The 20922-nt window shown below is 40.3% G+C and overlaps 1 protein-coding gene across 1 annotated transcript in view; it reads left to right on the top strand.

The window, feature by feature from the left end:
* The window catches only part of TENM4 (teneurin transmembrane protein 4), a 2903849-nt gene that overhangs the window by 1791921 nt on the left and 1091006 nt on the right, over positions 1 to 20922 (top strand). The gene's annotated exons all lie outside the window — the stretch shown is intronic.

Raw genomic sequence — 20922 nt, 5'->3', positions numbered from 1 at the left:
TATGGATCTTGAGATGTAATAATGACAGACAGGTATGTCAAAGCTGTTAGCTTTGGAAGCCAAAGCTACTATTCCATTCTTAATTCAGGTAATAGATATATCCGAAGACAATACACTTCTATCTATAAAATACATATATGTAACATATATATATATATATTAGGCAGAAGGTAGATATGCTTTCTTTGCCTGTTTAATTGCTAATTACCACTGTATAGGAGTATGAATTTGAGAATCGGTGAAATTCAGTTTTTCACACTGATGATGAAAGCCTGGAACAACCTTGTGCAAAAAGATTATAGCCACAGTAAAACATTTTTACGCCTCGTATTTGACTGATTTTTAAATACCGTTCGAGGAATGCATGCTGGTTACTTTGAATATCCCACTTATTTCATTCTGCATCCAGGTGTATAAGATGGCCGCCGGCAAATGATAAGAATGTAATCATAGAAACAAGATGTGGCGATCTGTCAATTTTGTACGTCTCCACTGGGGCTTCCAGTAGTTATCTCAAATATAAGTTAGTTCTACTATCTTCCCCAGCACTCTCTCCTCAAACTCTGTCTCCCTAGTCTTCTCCATCCTTGTAAAATGGTACCGCCACCCACCCAGCCACTTAAGATTAGAAGTCTTCCCTCAGGTCAATTTTGGCTCATCTCTTACCTTCCAGTCAACCACAAGCAAGCTTTGTCAATTTCACTTTCAAAAGACTTTTGGTACCATCCTCATTTCTTCATCCCCATGCTCACTGCTTTCTTTATCAATTTTTAGTGCTTGCCTGCTGCCCTGGAACTGAAATCCAAAGTCTTCCACAAGGTGCTATGTAAATCTCATCTGTTACCTGCCCTGTTCAGTCCTAACCCTGAGCATACCCGAATCCTCGTGGTATCTGGTGCTTCATTCATTCTCTTCCCTCCTCTTCACATAGATGTCCCCTGAACTGGACTGTGTCATTCTTCAAGTCTCATCTTAGAATCCACAGTGAAGCTTTCCTTGTTCGTGCTCTCTCTACCACCCTATCCCATTATGTGTTCCTTACCTCACAGCACTTATAAAAATTTTTTAATGTTTATTTATTTTTGACAAAGAGAGAGAGAGAGAGAGAGAATGAATATGAGTGGGGGAGGGGCAGAGAGAGAGGGAGACCAAGAATTCGAAGCAGGCTCCAGGCTCTGAGCTGTCAGCACAGAGCCCGATGCGGGGCCCAAACTCACAGACTGTGAGATCATGACCTGAGCCAAAGTCGGAAGCTCAACCGAGGGAGCCACCCAGGCGCCCCCTCACAGCACTTATATATTACTTTGCGATTACTTTTTCCTTCCAACTTGCGAGTTTCTGTTTCCTCTGATAAATCAGCACCAGAGGGTAGGGAGGATGTCTGAGTTGCTCATCAGAACATGTCCCACACTGCATGTTGGGCCTAGCAAATGGTATAACTCCATAAAAAATTGATGGAATACATGGAATATGCTAGGAACCAAAGATTAAAAAAGAGGAGTGGGGCACAGTTCCTGCCCTCATAGAGCTTGCATGCTAATGGGGAGCCAGACAGGAAAAATCCAGATAATCAAAACATCTGGAGATAAGAGCTATATAGGAGCTAAGTACAAGACACAGTGATACAGGGAAAGGACCATATGAACAGTGTAAGAATATTTACACTGGAGGCAGACAAACGTGGTTGACTCCTCATTCACTACGAAAATTATTTGCCACCAAGTAGCTCTGATGATGTGGGAATTCTACTTGACATCTCTGAATCTTTGTTTATTTATCTGAAAAAAGGAGGTAAGGACTTTTACTACCTCAGGGATTTACTGTGAAGATAAAATTAAACAAGGCATGTAAAAGGTTAGCCCACTGATTAAGAGCTAGCAGATAACCACTTTAAATGAGTAGATTCACTACCATCAAGAATGGTGTTTATTCAGTTAGTCAGTGTACTCCTGGAGATCCGTATGCCTTCAAACTGCTGCTGAACTCTCAGTCTCTCCCTCTCAAACAAGTACTTAATCTTTGCTGCAAAGAGATTGATGTCAAAAAACTCAGCTCAGGATTCTCCTTTTCAAAAAGCCTTCTCTAACAATTTCAAGACAGTTCATCACACCCTCCTCTGAGTTGTCTCTGTGCCTTATGATTGGAAACATGTTGATATTTTAAGGGTCCCAAATAACTATCGCCATTAAAATGTGTCTGGATGTGGAAACAAATGAGAGACCAGCTGAAGTGGTAGCCTTATAACTGAGCAAGAGGATGAAGACATGATTTGGTGTGTTAGCCTCATGAATCCCAGAACAGACATACAGAAGAGTTGGTGAAGGCTTCCAAGCTTCTCGAGTGGTAGGGGACAGACCAGAGAACACAGGAGAACCAGAGAGCATGTCCACATGCTCTTTGTGGACAGGTGGATTGAAAGGGAAGAAGAGGAGGAGGAGAGTGGCTGAGCTGGTATTGCGTGGTCATTCCCTTACCCAAGGGCATAGATAAGACAGAAAAAAATTCCAAACATGTTACACCAATTGGCATTTCTCCAGCTGGAATCATTAAGCCAGTTGAAGGGGGTTCTTTTTCTCTACCCCAACAGAGCCTCCCCAGGCTCCAGAAACACCCGGCCTGGGTTTAAGCCCTCACGCTGCCAGTTATAAACAGGGATACTTCAATCTCTCTTAGTCTCCATATTCTCAAATGTAAAATGAGGATGATAATAATAGTGTCTACCCCATAGTGTGAGGCTAAAACAGAATGAGTGCAGTAAAACATTACCACTGTATTTGGCACATAATAAATGTTCTTCGTTCTTGGCTAGGATTATTTTACTCTCTGTTTGAAACTGTCATTGCAAGAGATAAGTAGATACATAAATGAATAAATATATACATTAATTAAAATGCTGGAAAAGGGCTGTCAGGGAAGGGTGATGCTTGGGTAAGATTTTTAAGAACCAGCAAGACTTCTCCATGTGGACTATGGGTCTTCCAGGGAGAGGGGAGAGCCAGGGTAGGATTATAATTTTCATGGTTCCCCAGGCACTTTAGCACTTTTACTTTCATTGGTGTTTCCTATGTTAAAATTATACACACACGCACACACACACACACACACATATACACACATATGTAAGTACGTGTGTGTATGTATACACACACATACACATACACACAAGCTATTACATTTTATGACTGCATTGGGATGAAGATAAATATAATGCAGGCTGAATTATGTTCATTTCTTCTTCTAATTTATTTTTTTCTTTTAATTAAAGCATTTTTGTTGGCTTCTAAGAGTATTATGGTCCCTAGACACTATATCCCTTGTGAATAATGGATAAGTCAGAGGTGGAGAGAACAAAGGACAGACCCAGAGGGAGACACAATTTAGAATGTTTGGAGAATTATAGGAAGTGTGATGTAATGAAGCCTCATTAGCTTTTTGAAAACAACCTATGTAAGAAACGGAAGTTATAGCAAAACTCAGGATTTGTATGTAAAAGTATATAAAATTAAGATAAATTTTTAATGAAACTATGCTTACCCTACTACTTCTGATGCACTCTAATGTTTTCTATTATGTGTGTGGTTTTTCTACACCCATCATGATCCACTAAATATGTGATTCTATAGAAGTTGTGACTTGCATTTGCAAACCCCTGGTGTAACAGAAAGAAACAAGAGGCAGGACTGGAGCAGGGGCCAGGGCAGGGTATGGAGGTCCTGCACTGTGTGCCTGGTCTGCTGGCACTTTCCTGAAGCACAATCTTTGGCCACATCTCACACAGAGCCTGAAGCCATCAGATTTGTGTATTTGAAAGGTTGCTCTGAAGGAGAGAGTGAAGGAAGATGAGGCCCAAAGCAGAGAGCCCACTAGCAAGGATGCTGCTGGAATTATCTGGTAGGAGAGGGGGAGTATCAAAATAGAGGTGGCACCAAGGAAGTGACAAAGAGGCAAGAGTGAGAAACCATTCAGGAAGTCAAGTGCTCTTGGCCCAGTAGCATTTATGTCAGTTTCATCTAATACAAGAAAACAAAGAAAAGAACTCTTATTCTTCCCATACTCCCATGTGGCTTAATTAAATTAATTTTATATAAATATATAAAAATTGGCATCTTAGCTGAGAGGACATAATCTTAATCAGCTGAAGAACTAGTTCTGGAATTCACCACATTTTGACTCCAGGCTCATCATCTACCAGCTGGGAAAACAATAACATTACTCTCTGTGATTCTCAATCACCCCATCCGTAACATGGGAGTGATAATAGTACTTTCCTTATGGGGTTGTTGTAAGAACTAAGGGAGGGGTGAGTACATACAAAGTGCTCCACACACAGGAAGGCACAGAATAAATGGAGACCGTTATAAAAATGGAAACTTATTTCCTTATCCTATAACTCTGAGGAAAAAGGAAATGAATCCAATACTTCAGTGAAAAGAAGAAACAACTATGTATGACTTTGAATTTGAAGGTCTCTCTCTGTCAGGAAGCCAAATTATATAGTTCCTTCTAGCTGGGTGTGTGTGTACATGTGTGTGTGAACCAGATACTTTATTACTTTGGAATCATGCAGCTTATTCTTTCCATCTCACCTTTATCTCTTCACCCTGCATGTAGTGTCCTGTACCTTCAGGTAGTGTTCCAGGTCATTCTTTCTGAAGGTTGCAAAATATTATGTCATGGATAAGTAGCAAGTACCAGCAACCGTTAGGGTCTTGGGTTGTTTCTAATTAAATCCTATGGATTTATTATGTTCAGGTTATTTAAAAATCCTCCAAATTCTCCTAAGTTTCCCTGGTTCCTTCTCTTCCTTTCAGTTTACTATTTTTGCAAAGAGGAGGAGGCAGTGGGGGAGCATACACACACATCCAAAGCCTTTGAAATATCTTCTGTGTTCCAAGAGCTGTGAGTGGTGCAGTAATGAATTGCTTTGAGGTTAAGTTATCTGACTGTCTTGTTATGAGAGATCAAACCTGAAGGTGTGTGTTTGCTTCCAATTAACACCAACCGTTGGGATTTGAAAATCATGTATTTCATTCATTAACCTTCAGGATGGCATTCAGAGGGGAGAATGTTTGAATTTACAACCTACAAATTATAAATTCATCAAAAGCAATAACATTATTGTAATGCTCATGTAAAGGACCATTAGTATCCTTAGTCTCTATGGTAGATCATGAAGAGACCGTGTCTGCCCCGAGGACATCTTCTCTAGTAATAAGAATTTTTTATCCTCTGCAGCGGAAAAAGATTTCCACATGCCTGTTCTCTTGTCATCTTTACCGTAACCCCAGAAGAAAATAGGCCAGAGGTTGTTATTGTCATTTGATGGATGAAAAAACTGAGTCTCAGACAGATCAAAGGATTTGCCCAAAGTGATACTCTGACAAAATGGCTAAGCCAAAACTTGAAATCAGATTTTTTTTTTTACCTCCCAGTCCTCTTTTCTTTCCAACTTTCCTGGTTTCCTTTCCCCAGGACTGAGATGCACAAAACAAAGAGGACTATAGTTGGCCAGAGTGTAAAGTAGGCCGTTTTATCTCCTGGACTTCTGCGTTTTAGGCATTGTGGGAAACATCCACTAACGTTGCAGGAACACACATGTTGGACCCTTCTTTGCATGCTGTTGTGTTGCACAGACTGATGGGAAGTGGGAGGTACAGAGGACTGGGGAGAGTAGGCAGCACTGTAGCATAGTTCAGGAGATGAGAGATTTCAACAGCAGACACACAAAAGTTCAAATTCTAAATCTGAAATCTACATCTGGGGGCTTGGACTACTTAAACTCTGTGTTTCTCAGTGTTGCCATCTGTGAAAGAGTGAACACAGTACCTCTTTGTGAAGGTGTATTGTTCCGAATGGCTTCAAAAGCAAGTGATGGAATATGTGACTCAACCTGACTTTAATAATAAGACCCTTTAATTATTTCACTTAAGTCCAGAGGTAGGCTTTTCCGTGTCAATTCATCATGCCACTCCAGGACATCAGGGTTTGGGGTCAGCCTGTCTTTTGTTTCCTTTTTGCTTTGCGTTCATCTTCCCTCCTGGTTGAAATGGCTGCCGTGGCTGCAGCCTCAGATCCTCACACAACAATACCCAAAGCAAAAAGGAAGGGTTTGGGGTTTCTCCTTGTACATCTCTCGCTCTCTTTTTATTAGGGCAGAGTGGGGAAGGGTTCTTTTCCAGAAGCCTCCAGCAAACTTGTCTTTCATTTCCTTGGCCAAACTGTATCACATGCCCCTCTCCACACTGGCAAAGGAGAATGAGGTTGACGTGACTGGTTTAGACTACCATAGTTTATCCTTTAGGGCCTGGACTGGAGTCATCCTTCCTCAAGTACATCTCAACTCGCATATGAAAAAAAAAGAAAAAAAGTAAGTCCCATAAGCATGGCAGGAGGGTGGGCCAGCGCCTGTTGAGGAGGTCCCCATTGTTCTGTCACAGAAGGTTGACAAGGAAGTCGACTGCAAAAAGCCTGGCATAGCACCTGCCATACAAAATGTCTCAGCAAATGCCTCACTTTGTTACCAACTTTGCAACTTAGACTCCCCATCCAATAATTTTGTGACTTTGGGTGTGTCCTTTAACCACTGAAAACTCGTTTCATCATCTTCAAGTCGAGGATAAGAACTGCTACTCCACATGACTGCTGAGCAGGTCAGAAATGAAATAATGTCTGGAAACGTGTTTTCTAAGTTATCGAGTGCTCTATAAATGTAAAGTATCATACTTAAAATTTGGAGTCAAAGCTACAAAGTCGCTTAAAGCAAGGTCAGACTGCATCATCGCAACAGATATTCATGTAAAGCTGATAACTGAGTGTAAGATTTTCATGTGTTAGGCAGTGTCATGCTGATACACAGAATACCAGTCATCTCATTGTTCTGAACATTTAAAAATAAATTCTGGCTTTTGTTCTGAGCCATCTCGTGCTTCAATACAGTGTAATGCAATGCAAAAGAAAAAAAATCCAATGCATTGAAACTGACACACCAAAAGGACTGATTTCTTTGCTGCTTTCTTTATCCAAATTTCTTCTCACCACCCAGCACCTGAAATCACCAGTGATGTCAGTTGGCTCCCTGCTTCCCAAGTCCATGTGCCCCAAGTCCCAATAAAAAGACCATGTTTCTGACATCCAGTTGTAAGGGTACCTATTCTGTTCCACAAACTTAAAAGCTTGTATTTAGTTAAATGTCTTCAATAATTCTCCAAGATGGTTATTGTTATTCCCGTTTTAAGGGAGAAAACCAAGTCTCACTGGGGTTAGAGAACCTCCTGAACCCGAGTTGCTACAAATGCAGGAGCTCAAGTTGTGGCTCTGTGCCCCTCCGTTCTGAAGCTTCTGCCACTTCCATTCCCCTACTTGCCCACCTTTTCCATAAAGCCCTATCCACCTGAATAGCATGGAAGTGATGTTCTTTTTCCAGGCTTCTTCATCTTACCCGTCTACATGGACAAAGCTACAAAACCCAGTTTGCTCTAGAATTCCATTCGAGAGACTTTGTCCTAGTGTCTCCCTCTGAAGCTTGGAGCACCCTATAGGGCAGCGCCCATGCACCCATCCTCACGAGACCTCAGATACAGAAATATTTATTGGAACATGATCCTTGGGACAGAAGCACAGTCTATACTATAATGATATCTTAAAATTAATGTATGCAGTCTTTAGTGTTTCTAAGAAATACTATCTTATGTGCTGAATTATTGCATTTAATGTTTAAAACACACTGGTATGGAAGGTATCGTTAGGTCAATTTTATAGATTAAAAAATACAAACCAAGACTCCGAAATACTATGTGATACTTCAAGTATTACTCATCTCAAAGAATGAAAGTTATCAGTTGCCACGGTATTGCTGGAGAACACACAACCTCTAAATGTCAGTGGCATGCAACAGTAAGTGTTTGTCAGGTGCCAGGGTCATCTTGGATTCAATAGATAGCTTTCCCGATTTTGGCCGAGCCCTCTCTATATCTAAGAGTTGGCTGGCTGGTGGCTGATCTAGAGAGAGGGCAGTGCAAAATTATATCAGCAAAGGGTGTGTTCTAAGGAGGCACAAAAAATTGGTAGCAGCATTGTATTCTGCCACTAGAGATTTTTAAAGTACCATTAATGTTTTCTAAATGTTATTGTAATAGGGATGGATGCCCCTGCAATAAGATGCAAGGTCGTGCCTATAGTCATACTCCAAATTATGAGACTCCGGAAGTATAACTGCCAGATCCCATCTCAGCCTGTATTCCCCATTGTTTCTGGGAGCTGCTAAGCCTCACATGGGTTTGTGTTCATGAACCATTCTTCTGGCCACAGTGGAACCAGCGGCATCCAAGACCATAGCCTCTTCAGGTCTGCCCGGGGGTTTCTGCTTCACCTGTCTGCTCTTCATCTGCTGCTGCACGATTCAGTACCAAAAAGTAAAAGAAAGAGAGAAAGAGAGAAAGAGAGAAAGAGAGAAAGAGAGAAAGAAAGAAAGAAAGAAAGAAAGAAAGAAAAGGAAGGAAGGGAGGAAGTGAGGAAGGAAGGAAGGAAAGAAAGAAAAAAGAAAGAAAGAAAGAAAGAAAGAAAGAAAGAAGGAAGAAAGAAAAGAAAGAAAGAAAGAAAGAAGAAAAAAGTAAGCTGCTTCTAAAGACAGCTCTAGTTTAAGGAAACAATTTATGATCTCAAATGCAACAGCTGCCTTCAGGTTAATGATGGCTTCATACTATCCAGAGACAAAGAGGTAGGCATCTGCTTCATATTTGAATTACTAAAGGGTCTATTTATTTTATTTATTTAACTCAATTTTAAGATATATAATACCTACCTAGGGGAGTCTCTGTATTAGGCCTTAACTATTTTGATAATTTATCCTAAAGCAAAAGGAAAAAAAAAAAACTGCTCTAGAGGTAAATGCAATTGTTCTAGTTACTCAAAATTTGAAATTTTACTTGATGATTATGGATTTGATAGTATCCTATCTTTATTCTATCTGCATTTTTCTCCATCCTGGTTACAATCACATCAGGCTTTCAAAATCTTAGGGTCTAGTCCTGACTCTAGCACATTTTATAAGTGATGAAAGCATGGGTAATGTGGTGGAGATGTGATGCCAAGGTAGTTTTTCATCATGCCTTTTTGCTTGGAAATGCTCACCATTTGGATCAGTTTTATGCATTGCTTTGGCAAGAGGAGTGTTAAGGATTTATTTGTCACACTTCTAATTTTCTGTACTATCACCTAACACAAGAAGTTGGAGATGTATGCTGTTGACATTGGTACATTGGTTCGAAGACATCACTTTAGCCTCTGCTTCAGTATTCCATGATGGCCAGGGTCCCATCTTTGTTTAATCCAGGAAGGGTAGAAGGAAGGGGAGAGGAGGTGCCAACCATATCTCTCTTTTTCTTAAGAAAACCAAAAGCTTTCTTAAAGTACACAAGCAAACTTCCACCTGTGTGTTGGTGACCAAAACTGAGTCCCTTGACTATGTGAGACTGCAAGGCAGTCAAGGAAGGTGAACAGTCGTTTCCTTGGAACCTAACTGGAGACAAAGGAGAGGGTTGTGGCAATTGGATGCTGAGGTTGCCGGCCCAGTATCTTCCTCAAGGATCCATCGATACTGTGAAGAACAAACAGATCACAGCTCAGTTTTGAATTTCAAGTTCAGATAGTTTCAAGTTCATAACTAGACAACAATCTTGACATTCAGGTTTGCTGGGAGCAAAAAAAAGGATGATCTCTAAGTTGTCAAAGTTTTCCATTACATAGTAATACTAAAGACTGATCAAATAAGGTAGATTTCTAACAACTGGGAAAGGAAATAAACATTCAAAAAGTAATAAGGAAATTTGAAGGTTAACCTAACATTCCCCAACCCTCTAGGTCTTGCCCAAGACTGGGGGAAAAGAAGTGAACGAATGCTTGAGAGAAATCGTAGATCAACTGAAGGAAGGAGGGAAGACCCTACAACACCTGAGCTGATACTGCAGTAAACCCTGGTCGGCCCTCCCATGCATTGTAGAGAATTACAAAGACATGTGTGCTGGCACTGATGGTGTAGGAAGACCTTGTAGCCAGAATCCGATATTAAATGTAGTTAGGCTTCTTAAAAGTAGTTTTCACAACCTCCTAAGGTAATGCTAAAGTTCAGAGAGGCATAGTGAAGGGTTAAGAGCCTTGGTAAGCTTCCACCTGGGGCTTCTGAACTGAATGGAATAGTGTTCCTCCACCCTAAAATGCATGGCTTTCTGGAACCTCAGAATGTAACATTTAGAAATAGGGTCCTTGCTGATGCAATTAATTAAGATGAGGTCATACTGGTGGACCCTTCATGCAGTATGACTGGTATCTTTATAAGAACAGCAGAGACCCAGACAGTGATGCATTCAGAGGGAAAATTATGTGATGATACACAAGGATAACACTGTGATGACAGAGGCAGAGATGGAGACTATGCGGTTGCAAGCCAAGCAAGTCTGAGGACTGCCAGAAGTCACCAGAAGCTAGGAGGAAGTAAGGAACACATTCTCCCTCGGAGTCATCAGTGAGGGGAGTGTGGCCCTGACAATTCCTTGATTTCAGACTTCTAGGCTGCAGAGCAGTGAGACAATGCATATCTGTTGTTTTAACCCCCCTTGTTTGGGACACTTAGTTCTGGGAGCCCTAAGAAACTGATACAGCTTAGAGTACCTTACGTTGGAGAGGCTCACATCTCTGCTCTGCCTTGAGCATATCTCTTCCTACCAACCCTCACGTGTTACCCAACAGAGGAATCTGTTTCTGAGCCTTCAGCCCAGTCCCCTATGGAGACTCTTCATTGTTCTCTTTTCCCGAGTCCATCCTGGTGGGGGTAGGGAGAGGATAGCAGAAGGTGCATAGCCAGCTGCTAACTCACCTTTTCTACATTTCATGTGAGGAGTATCGAATAACAAGTCATCCCCCCAAATTCCTTGAGATTAGGAATATGGCCCTGCTTACTAATTTAAATGTCCCCTCATCCTTTATTGTCCCTCTCTATTGCAGTTAACAACCTGTGGGTCATCAAGCCCTGTTGTTTCCATCTCCAGTGTCTCTCTCCTAACTCCTTTATTCCTCTATTCTCTATTACTGCCCCATTCAAAATCCTCACTTTTTTCTCCCTCCTAATGAGTCTTATTGCTCCTGGTTTCTTTGTTCCTACATTGGTCCCCTGCACCATAGCCACAAGAATCTTTCTATAACAAAGGCTTTAACATTTGATGTCCCGTGTGTAAAACCCTTCAGTGGCTTGTCATTGACTTCAGTTCAAAGTCCAAACATCTTACTAAGCTTGAGTCAGTTCAGCTTCTCCAGGAAGCAGACACCAAGACAGAATTAGAAGTGTAAGAGATTTGGGGAGGGAAATCCCCTTGAGGGATAAGGGGAAGAGAGTAGCCTGGGTAGGGAGAGCATCAGGCTGTGGTGCAGATCAGACATGTGTTAACAGGAAATGGAAGGAGGGAGGCTTGAGTAGGAAGTACTGAAGACTGCAATGCAGCTCTGAGAAAGTCATGGCCAGGCCAAATGTGGAGCTCCAGGCAAAGATTGCTCTTTAGCGGTAGCCTGTGTTGCACAGGAATGGCCCAGCTCTTGGTACCTGCACCATGCCCAGACAGTGGCTGGGAGCATCTCTGAGAACATGAAGCCTCAGTGTGAACCCATAAGTGTGGCAGCTAGAGGCTGTCAACTATCTAATACTCTTTGTAGCAGGATCTCTTTTAGAGGGCAAGCTGTGACTCACAGGTCTGCTATAAATGAGGACCTCCATCACCCAGTCCTTACAAATGTCTGCAAACCTGTCTCTTTTGAATCCATGATATGGACCCTGAGTTCAGCTACAGAGCAGCTGGAGTGGGTCATATCGTCTTGCTTTGACACCTCAGTGCATACGTTACTGCTCCCCTGCCTGGAATACCCCTCCCCATCCCATCTAGTTACCTGGATAACTCTTCCTCCTAGATGTCTAATTTGGTTTGTATGTCTATTTCTCACCACCAGACTATGATCTTGAGAGCAGGACTTTCTTTGTTTATATATTCATTTCCCATCGAAAAGCACAAGTTCTTAAATTTTGGGAGAGTTCAATAGATGATGGATGGGTGGATGGATGGATAAAAATAATATCATTAAGAATATCATAAAGTCCCATTGTCAGAGGAGATGTTTGGAAGTAGCATAGTGTAGTCTTTGGCAGGAAAGCCCCTAATCTATCTCAGATAGGTGAGAATTTCTGAAAACTTCAATATTGACAGAGATAGAGATTTCTCCAGTACTTCCAGTGATTGTATTCCTTAATGTCTAACCTCAGTCTCCCTTAACGCTGTTGTTAAGCCTAAGAACCAAATTAAGAATAATGCCAGCAGTTCTCAGGCAACAACTTATCACACTCATCCTAAAGCAAGTTATATATCCATTATCCTTGAAATACAAGTGAGTAGCTGACCAGGATAATTGTTTCTGTCTACACAAGTGACAAAATTAAAACTCATGTATTCACCATAGCATGACAATTAGCTTAGTGTGACTAATCGAGGCTACTTTTTATTTCTGTTGTCAGAGTCAATCATCATTTGTTTCCACAAGTGTCTTCTGTCTTCTTTGAAGTCATCAGTGCCATCAGTAGCTAACAATCTGCTAGAAGTCCCACAAGTAGACATGGTTTTTATTACGCCAGCCATGTTTGTACACCAGCACCAGCAGCCAAGATAAAAGCTAACAAAAATGATCTTCCTCAATAAATATGTTAGTAGATCATAACAATTCATTTTGTTCATTGTTTTCTATAGACACTAGAGTCTATTTCTGTGGGCTATTTCTTCTTTATCTACAATCGAACCATACTCAGTGGGCCTAGATGAGTAGGATCCAGAGGAAGAAAGATGAATGAAGAGAGTCCAGTGCTGTGATTGCTTCTGGCTGTACACACATAGGAGTTGCTATTTCGAAGCTTCCAGAAGTCATGGGGAACAACTGGGGAGGAAGCCATAAAACTAATGAGATTTTTTTAAACCTCAGTTTGAGATCAAATGAAAGGAACAATAACAACAAAATCAGCATAAAGAAGCATGTCCTTATTTTAGTCTTAGATTGATGAGATCTGAGTTATGCTTACAAAACATCTGATTTTTCTAAATGCTACACAACATGAGAGCACATTCTCCCTCAGCAACTCTTTTGCAGATCTTCACCCAGTGATGCCACTGCCAGTGGCCAGATGAACAGGATAACCCATAGCTACACAATTAGGCAAGATGGTATTATCAGGAAGACTTCCTAAGGAATGACTTATGAAATGTTGGAATAAATACAAATTAGTATTGTGGCATTAGAGTAAACACATAAGCATTAGATCTAGGTGAGAATGTATCATTTCAAAGGTTTTGCTTAGTGATCAAATACATAGTACACAATTCCCTCCTTACAAAGTGTTCTTCAGATGCTTTCTAAATGGTAAAGATATTTGTATTTTCACCTGTTTCCATGATAATTTATTTCTTCCTTCTTGACATCCCTTTTTCTCTGTCTTCATTTTTTCCCTTTCCTCCTTATCTCATTTCCTCTTTTCCCCCTTCCCCATTCCCTTCCAAAATTTCAAGGCCCTGTTATTTTGTAAGTATCAGAAATCCAGCTATTTTGGTAGAAAATACTTATCAGAATGTATTTTTAGATTTATATGAATATAGCTATAGGCTCAACAAGAAGACTCCTTAGCATCCAGAAGACCTGCTAGACAGTTCAAACTCTGCTGAGCAGCTGATGTGTATCTGGCCCCAGACTATGTACTGGAGCATGGAAATGAGTAACAGCTAGCTCCTTGCTCAGATATACATAAGTACAGAGGGACAAAGACTCTGTTAGATTTATATACTGCTATGTTGTGTATGTAGTATAAAGACATAAGAGAAGAATCCCAAGAATTCCTTCTTGGAAATGATGTTTGAGATGAACGTGGATTTAAATAATAGTGGTTGTCAAGCAAAGAGAAGAGAAACAGAGTCTAGGCCAATGGAAGAGCACAAACAGTGTCACAAAGAAATTAGTTCAACATAAATAGCTTGGTAAATAAGGAATTGGTAAGCAGAGAGGCAGGATCCAGGTTGTAGAGATTGTTGTGGTTCTACTTTATGGCTTGAATTGTCCAGTAAGTCATGAGGCGTCAACAAAGCCTTTTAAGAATAAGAGTGACATGGTCACATTATAGTAAGAAGAACACTCTGGCAACAATAAGATGGATGGCTTAGAGGGGAAAGATTGTAGAGTCTCATGGCAGTGACACCACCAAAGGAACTCTTGCAGTAGCCCAAGGAGAAATGATGATGTCTGAAGTAAATAGTGGATAGAAGATGGAGATAACGGAGAAGCATCTAGGTAGGATTTGATAACCAATGGATGTGGGGCCGAGAGAGTTCTTGTTTGAGGACTGTTTACTGTGGTGGGAAATGTGGGAGTAGGAGAAAGTGTGAAGTGAGAGGAGGAAGGAGTTATATTTAATTTTGGCCATGCCAACTTTGGAGTGCTAGGGTGAAGACCAAGTGGAAAAGTCAAAGAGGCAGTTGTTACTGATCAGCAGCTGAGAAAAAAAATTAACAAAAAAGACTAATCAACAAAAAGAGATTGGAAGTCATCACTGTATACATGGGCTTGAAGCCCTGAGGATAGATGAGTCACTGTATGTGGGAATCGTTGCCTTCTCTCATGTTAGGTTGAGCAAAACCAATTCCCTCTTTCACTTGTATGATAATTACTAACATGTGTAGAGTCATCAACATCCCACAAAGTATTTCCACAAACTTTATTTTTTTTAATATTATTTCTTATACCACTGGCTTCCTGTACATATGATCGCATTTTTGCACACCAGAGAAAGGAAGTCAAGATATCAAGTGGTTCTCTCCATGTCACACATCTTTTAAGTGAGAAGCTAGGACAACAAGTCTGATCCTCTGGCTCTAAATTTTTGACATTTTAGGTTTCATTTTGTGTTGGTTTCCCTCCTAGCACCATACATTGGGAGAACTATCTTGTGTATCATTGAATTATGCCTGTTAAGGTGTCTAGTGTATGACAAATAATAAATAGTCATATCATAAATTAATACATTCCTTTTAAAACTATATTCCTGTAGTTTAATTTCCCCCAGGTTTGATTTTTGAACCAAATAATTTCACACCTGGAAGAGGTAGTAGTCTGAGCCAAATTAATTTTCTCTTCTTCTCTTTGTAGATGACCTTGTTCATTCTTTTATTACAGAACTTGACATACAGAATTGTGATCATTTGTGTATCTGTATCCTGCCTTAGACTATGAGCTTCTGGAGGTCAAGAGTACCATGAATTAATAATTAAATTAACATCTCATTTGTTAGTTGAGTCATTGTCAGTGGCTACACACCCCCTTCACTAATGAAGCTCTGATGCTCTGGTCAGAAACTTGTATGAGCCTCCATTGCAGTAGTTAGATTATTAGAGTGTAATTGTCTGTTTGCACCCCCTTACAAGACTGTGAGCTTCTCAAGACAGAAATCATGTCAGTTTATATCTATGCTCTCAGCACTGAGATGCACACAGTTACATGACAGCAAGTTAATTACTACCATGAAGACCTATGCATGAGATGAAATCAATACTTATTCATTGAATAAATGAGCAAATGCAAGTTAAATTAAATTCTAAAATGTCAGAATGGGGACCCTAGAAACTGTTGAGCTCCTTCTCTTCATTTTTCAAATGAGAAAACTATGTCCTAAGTTAGGCACTAATATAGTAAAGTCCCACACATCTGGTCAGTGGCTCTAAGACCCTTGCTCCTATGGTATTCAGAGAGTGAACCAAGGCATAGGAGAGTGAAAGGGGAAGAGTACATACTGAAAACATTCTATGTCTGCAGCACCTACAAGGACATACAAAGAAAGGGGGGGGGAACAAAAATAAAGTGTGACCACTATTGTCCGTTAAGCCAAAGTGAGTGAGTAAAAGAATTCATCATTTCAAGTTGAGGCAGACTTCGGCTAAAAGAGAAGTTTGAGGCTTTAAAAGCTTCTCAAAGATGTATGTCATTTTAGCAAGACAGCAGCAACAAAACCCAAACAGTTTCAGTGTTTATACTTCAACACAGAATTAAAGGCAGTGTTTAAATATTACAAGTACCAGCAATGCTAGCGGCAGTTGCAGCATGGTTTCCCTGTTTCTTCCCAGAGGCTCTTGCAAGGTGGAACATTGAGGGCCAGCAAAGAACTAATAAAAATAACCTGGATGCATTGAGTGCTCAGTACATGCCAGGCATCACCATTAACTAAGTCCACCTTCCAATGACCCCATGGAATAATATTATTATCCCTATTTTATGTATGAGGTAACTGAGACTCAGGTTACCCTTTATCCCACAACTGGTAAATGTGAAACACTAGGATTTACTCCTAAATATTTCTGGTTCCATATCTATCCTGTAAACCACCCTAATGGTGCTGAAGCCAAGTCTGATCATTACTGCCTACCAGAAACCCAATGCAAGGGCCTCTTTGGTAGACTGAAAATGCCCTTGTGTAGTCATGCCAGCCTCATCCTTCTCACAAAGGGAACACTGGTAAATGTATCAGGCTTCTGGGAAAGGCCATCAGGCAGTTGGGACACCGAAACATTTGGGAGATATTGGGAAAGGGAAGAAAAAAGATCCACAATCACATGTATGTCTCTGGTAATTAAAAACATTCTAATAATTAACTTTTTTTTTAAATTTTTTTTTAACGTTTATTTATTTTTGAGACAGAGAGAGACAGAGCATGAACAGGGGAGGGTCAGAGAGAGCGGGAGACACAGAATCGAAAGCAGACTCCAGGCTCTGAGCCATCAGCCCAGAGCCCGACGCGGGGCTCGAACTCACGGACCGCGAGATCGTGACCTGAGCCGAAGTCGGCCGCTTAACTGACTGAGCCACCCAGGCGCCCCTAATAATTAACTTTTAATGGAGCACTTTGCAACCTCTGAAGGAAGGGGTATCCAAATAGAGTCCATTTCAGCCTCACAGGGACCTGGGAAGAAGGCAGGTCTTTCTCCACTCCATAAAAGCAGAACCTGGAGACAGTGGATTTAAAATGTTGCCTAGGATGAGCAAATCGAGGTGTGATTTGATCTCAGACTCTGGATCAAAAGCCCATGCTCACTTAAACATGCTACCTGGAGCATGCCCTTCCTGATGTGAAGGAAAGAGAAAAGAAAGTTAACATCTATTGAGCATCCACTGTCTGCCAAGCACTTGGCTACCCCACATTCCACAGGGTATCTTATTGAATGATCTCAACTTTGTTAACTCTGTTTTGCAGACAAGGAAGCTGAAGCTTAGAAAACTCTCTCAGTTACTTAGCTAGTGAGAGACAGATAGACTCAGAAATCTGGATGCAGCCACTGCACTGTGCTGCCTCCAGCAACTTCCCTTCTCTATCTTCCCCTCTCTATCCACAGCTGGCTGGTCACATCCCCTGAGTAGCACTCTGTGCTCTAGAGTAGGGCATGGTAAATGGGCCATTAGGGTTTCCTCTTAGAGTTGTCTTTAAAACTCTGTTGCCTTCTTCGTATACACCTTTATTTATTTATTTTAATGAAATTTATTGTCAAATTGGTTTCCATACAACACCCAGTGCTCATCCCAACAGGTGACCTCCTCAATGCCCTCACATACACCTTTAAATCCTTTTCTTCCTCCTATGTCTTTTATTGTTACGCTATTTTTAGGATCCCCATTTTATAGCAGTGGGAACTGACATTCTAAGAGGCGAAGTAACTGAAGATCACTCAGCAGGTGTGCAGCAGAGTCAGGGTTTATGCCCCGCAGTCCATGGCTTTTCCACCATATTATGAAAGTCAAATGATTATCAGTAGAAAGCCTAACAACCACAGCAATGGAGCAAGGGACTTGAATGCCATTGAAGAATGTTTTAGTCAAGCTTGAAAGACAATAAAATAATTGTTGCTCTTAATATCTACCTTTTCTGAGTTCACTTTCTTGGTTCTCTCCTTAGCTTAGGGTATGATTTATCCTGATGGACTTCTGACCTTTCAGAATCTCTTCACACACTTAAGTAACCGAGTCACTGATTGTTTTTTTTAAGTCAGTGCTAGCTGCTCTAACAGAAATCCCCAAATCTTAGGTGCTTAACATGATAGCTTATTTCTTACACAGGTAAAATGCAAAGAGTGCTTGACGGGTAAGCATCTCTCCTCCAAGTGGTGATTTAGGGACTTGGCTTTTTCATTTTGTTCAACACGTAGCTTCCAAGGTCAACATACCCTTTTGCCTAATATCAGGAGAAGAAGAAAAAACATGGATGAGAGGATTGTTTTGCTCCAAGCCTAGAAGTGGTAAAATTCCCTCTAGGCCCATTTCATTAGCTGGAAGTCAGTCACATGGCTGCATCTAACTACAAGGAAGTCTGGGAAAGGTGATCTAGCTGTGTGCTCTAGAATATGAGGGTCTGTCCCAGGGACCATGACCTACTTCAGGCATGTTGAACCTAGGTGACTCTCTTACAGTTTCTTTTGTCCAGTCAGGATTTAATCATACTTTCTTGGGAACATATCCAGTTCTTCATAAGCCATCTCCTATAGTCTCACTTCCTTTCTGCAGGTGCTTAAACCCATCATCACATTGTTCCCTCCCAAATCCATGAATTAGGTCCCTTACAGAATCTTCAGTATGAGAGTTTATGAGCATATGAAGAAAAAGTAATTTATAAAAGCTTATATAAATAATTTCTCTTTTTACTGACATAAAATGCCAAACAGTAGAGCCAGGGTATTTGTTCCACAAACATGCACTTGCCAGAAAAGTCACACTTTCCTAATGTTAGATGAAATGTGACTTTGATGTCATCCCACTGAACTGGCAGAAAAGTCAACCCAATCATTTTAATAACTCCCTCTTCTCTTCTCTTCTCTTCTCTTCTCTTCTCTTCTCTTCTCTTCTCTTCTCTTCAACATCTCCTCTCTGGACTATTATACATGTCTGCTAATAGACTCCTTGCTGAAGCCTTGCCATTCTTAGATTCATCTTCTAAACTATAGCCAGGGGAAGATCCCCTTCTTAAAACCCTTCTACTCCTTACCTCTCCAGAATATCTCTGCCTCCTCCTGCCATGTACTTTATGTTATAGTGGTATCTGCTTATACTTCCCACCTTCCATGTGTTTGTGCATGCTGTTCCCTCTGCTAGGCATGACCTTCCCATATGTCTTTATTTGCCTAAAATAAAGACGGTGCATTAGGGTGACTATAAATTCTGGTGTCGGATTGCTGGAGGTCAGATTTTGGTTCTCCCATCACCAGTCAAGTGACACTAGTGAAACCATTTAATCATCTGTACTGTGATTCTCTCATCTGTAAAATGAAAGATAGTAACACCAACTTCATAATGTTCGCATGGATGTTTCATGAGCCAAGACATGTAAGAGCACTTAGATTACTGCCTGGCACACAGATCATGCTCAATAAACCTTGAGTGTCATTATTAGCTCCTACTCAACCTGCAAGACTCATATGAGGCATCACCTCATTCAAAGAGATTTGCTGAACTACTATCTCTGTGTTTTCATGTGACTTGAAACATGCCTTTCAATCATGGTGTTTCCATATTATCATGAAATTATCAGGTTAGATGTCTTTATACCATAAACCTTGGGGAAAAGAGACTAGATTTTATCCCCATTTTACTCCCAGTGTAAAACAAAACAAAACAAAACAAAACAGTACTTGGTATGTAGAAAGTGATCAATAAATCTTGATTAAGCTTAATTTATAAGCAAAAATGCCATCCTCCAGACTTATGTCAATACATGCAAATTCACAATGATTTATTCAAAACTTTATATTTGCAAGTAGCCCACAGCTTAGCTTGGGATAAACACCCACCTAGTGATACTTCATGAATAGTAAACATTGGCTTCTATATTATTGAAAAGAGCACTTAGACATACCATTACAGTTGATGGCAAACAGTAGGAGATATATAGATACAGACATAAAGTTTGTACTTCATACTTTTATTAAATAACAACCACTTTACATTAACAATTTATATTGTCATTCTGCATAAACACATAAAGAAAACTTGGTAGATGTTATTCTCTATATTGTATAAAATAGGTTTTGTTATGCATACTAGTTTCAAATTCACATATGCACTTCATATACACATATAATTTGCATTACCCTTCATAGTCAGGAATAGAATACCTCAGTAACTCAGACAGAAGTTTATATTGATTTTTATTATGGTCTGTTTTGAAGAGTGAACTTCAGACATCCATGCCTATAGCCCATTATACTCTCTCTTTTATCCATATTTTGTTTTCCTCCCAAGAGAAAGAAAATCAGAGATAATGGTTACAATCTGTGGGAAGGTGAATTTTTGTTGAGTATCACAAAGAATGTTGTAATAAAGAGATTCCTTGCCAGGTAGTAAATGGCTCACTTCTGGGAGGATTCAAGTATTACTCTGTAAGGGACCTCCGATGAATTCTAGGCAAAAATTTTGAAACAGATACATATTAAAGATCCTGATGACACCAAGAATGAAAAATTCTACTCTTCCAGACTTCTTAATTTAACTAGTGCCTAGGGTCAGTCATTTAAGAATAATCAGAAAAGAGGATACCATTCATGCCTAATAAAACACTGGAGGTGGGAACCTAAGAAACCAAGTTGCCTTTGAACTGAAGGATATGTGCACAGATATAGTCAAGAGTTGGGTAACTGCAGAAATGGAGCAAGGGGTAAGGGTCAAGTAAAGGAATAAAGTTAGAGGCACTAGTTGTTTTTAGTAGAAATAATAATAATAGTTAATATTTATTGAGTATTTACTGTATGCTTAGAATTATGCTAAGCATATTACATACATAATTCCATGTAGTCCCTGCAATAACCTTTTAACTAGTTACTA

The sequence above is a fragment of the Panthera onca genome, chromosome D1, assembly GCF_046562875.1.
Source record: "Panthera onca isolate mPanOnc1 chromosome D1, mPanOnc1 haplotype 2, whole genome shotgun sequence".
Taxonomy (NCBI): domain Eukaryota; kingdom Metazoa; phylum Chordata; class Mammalia; order Carnivora; family Felidae; genus Panthera; species Panthera onca.
This window is presented reverse-complemented; position numbering and strand designations above follow the sequence as displayed.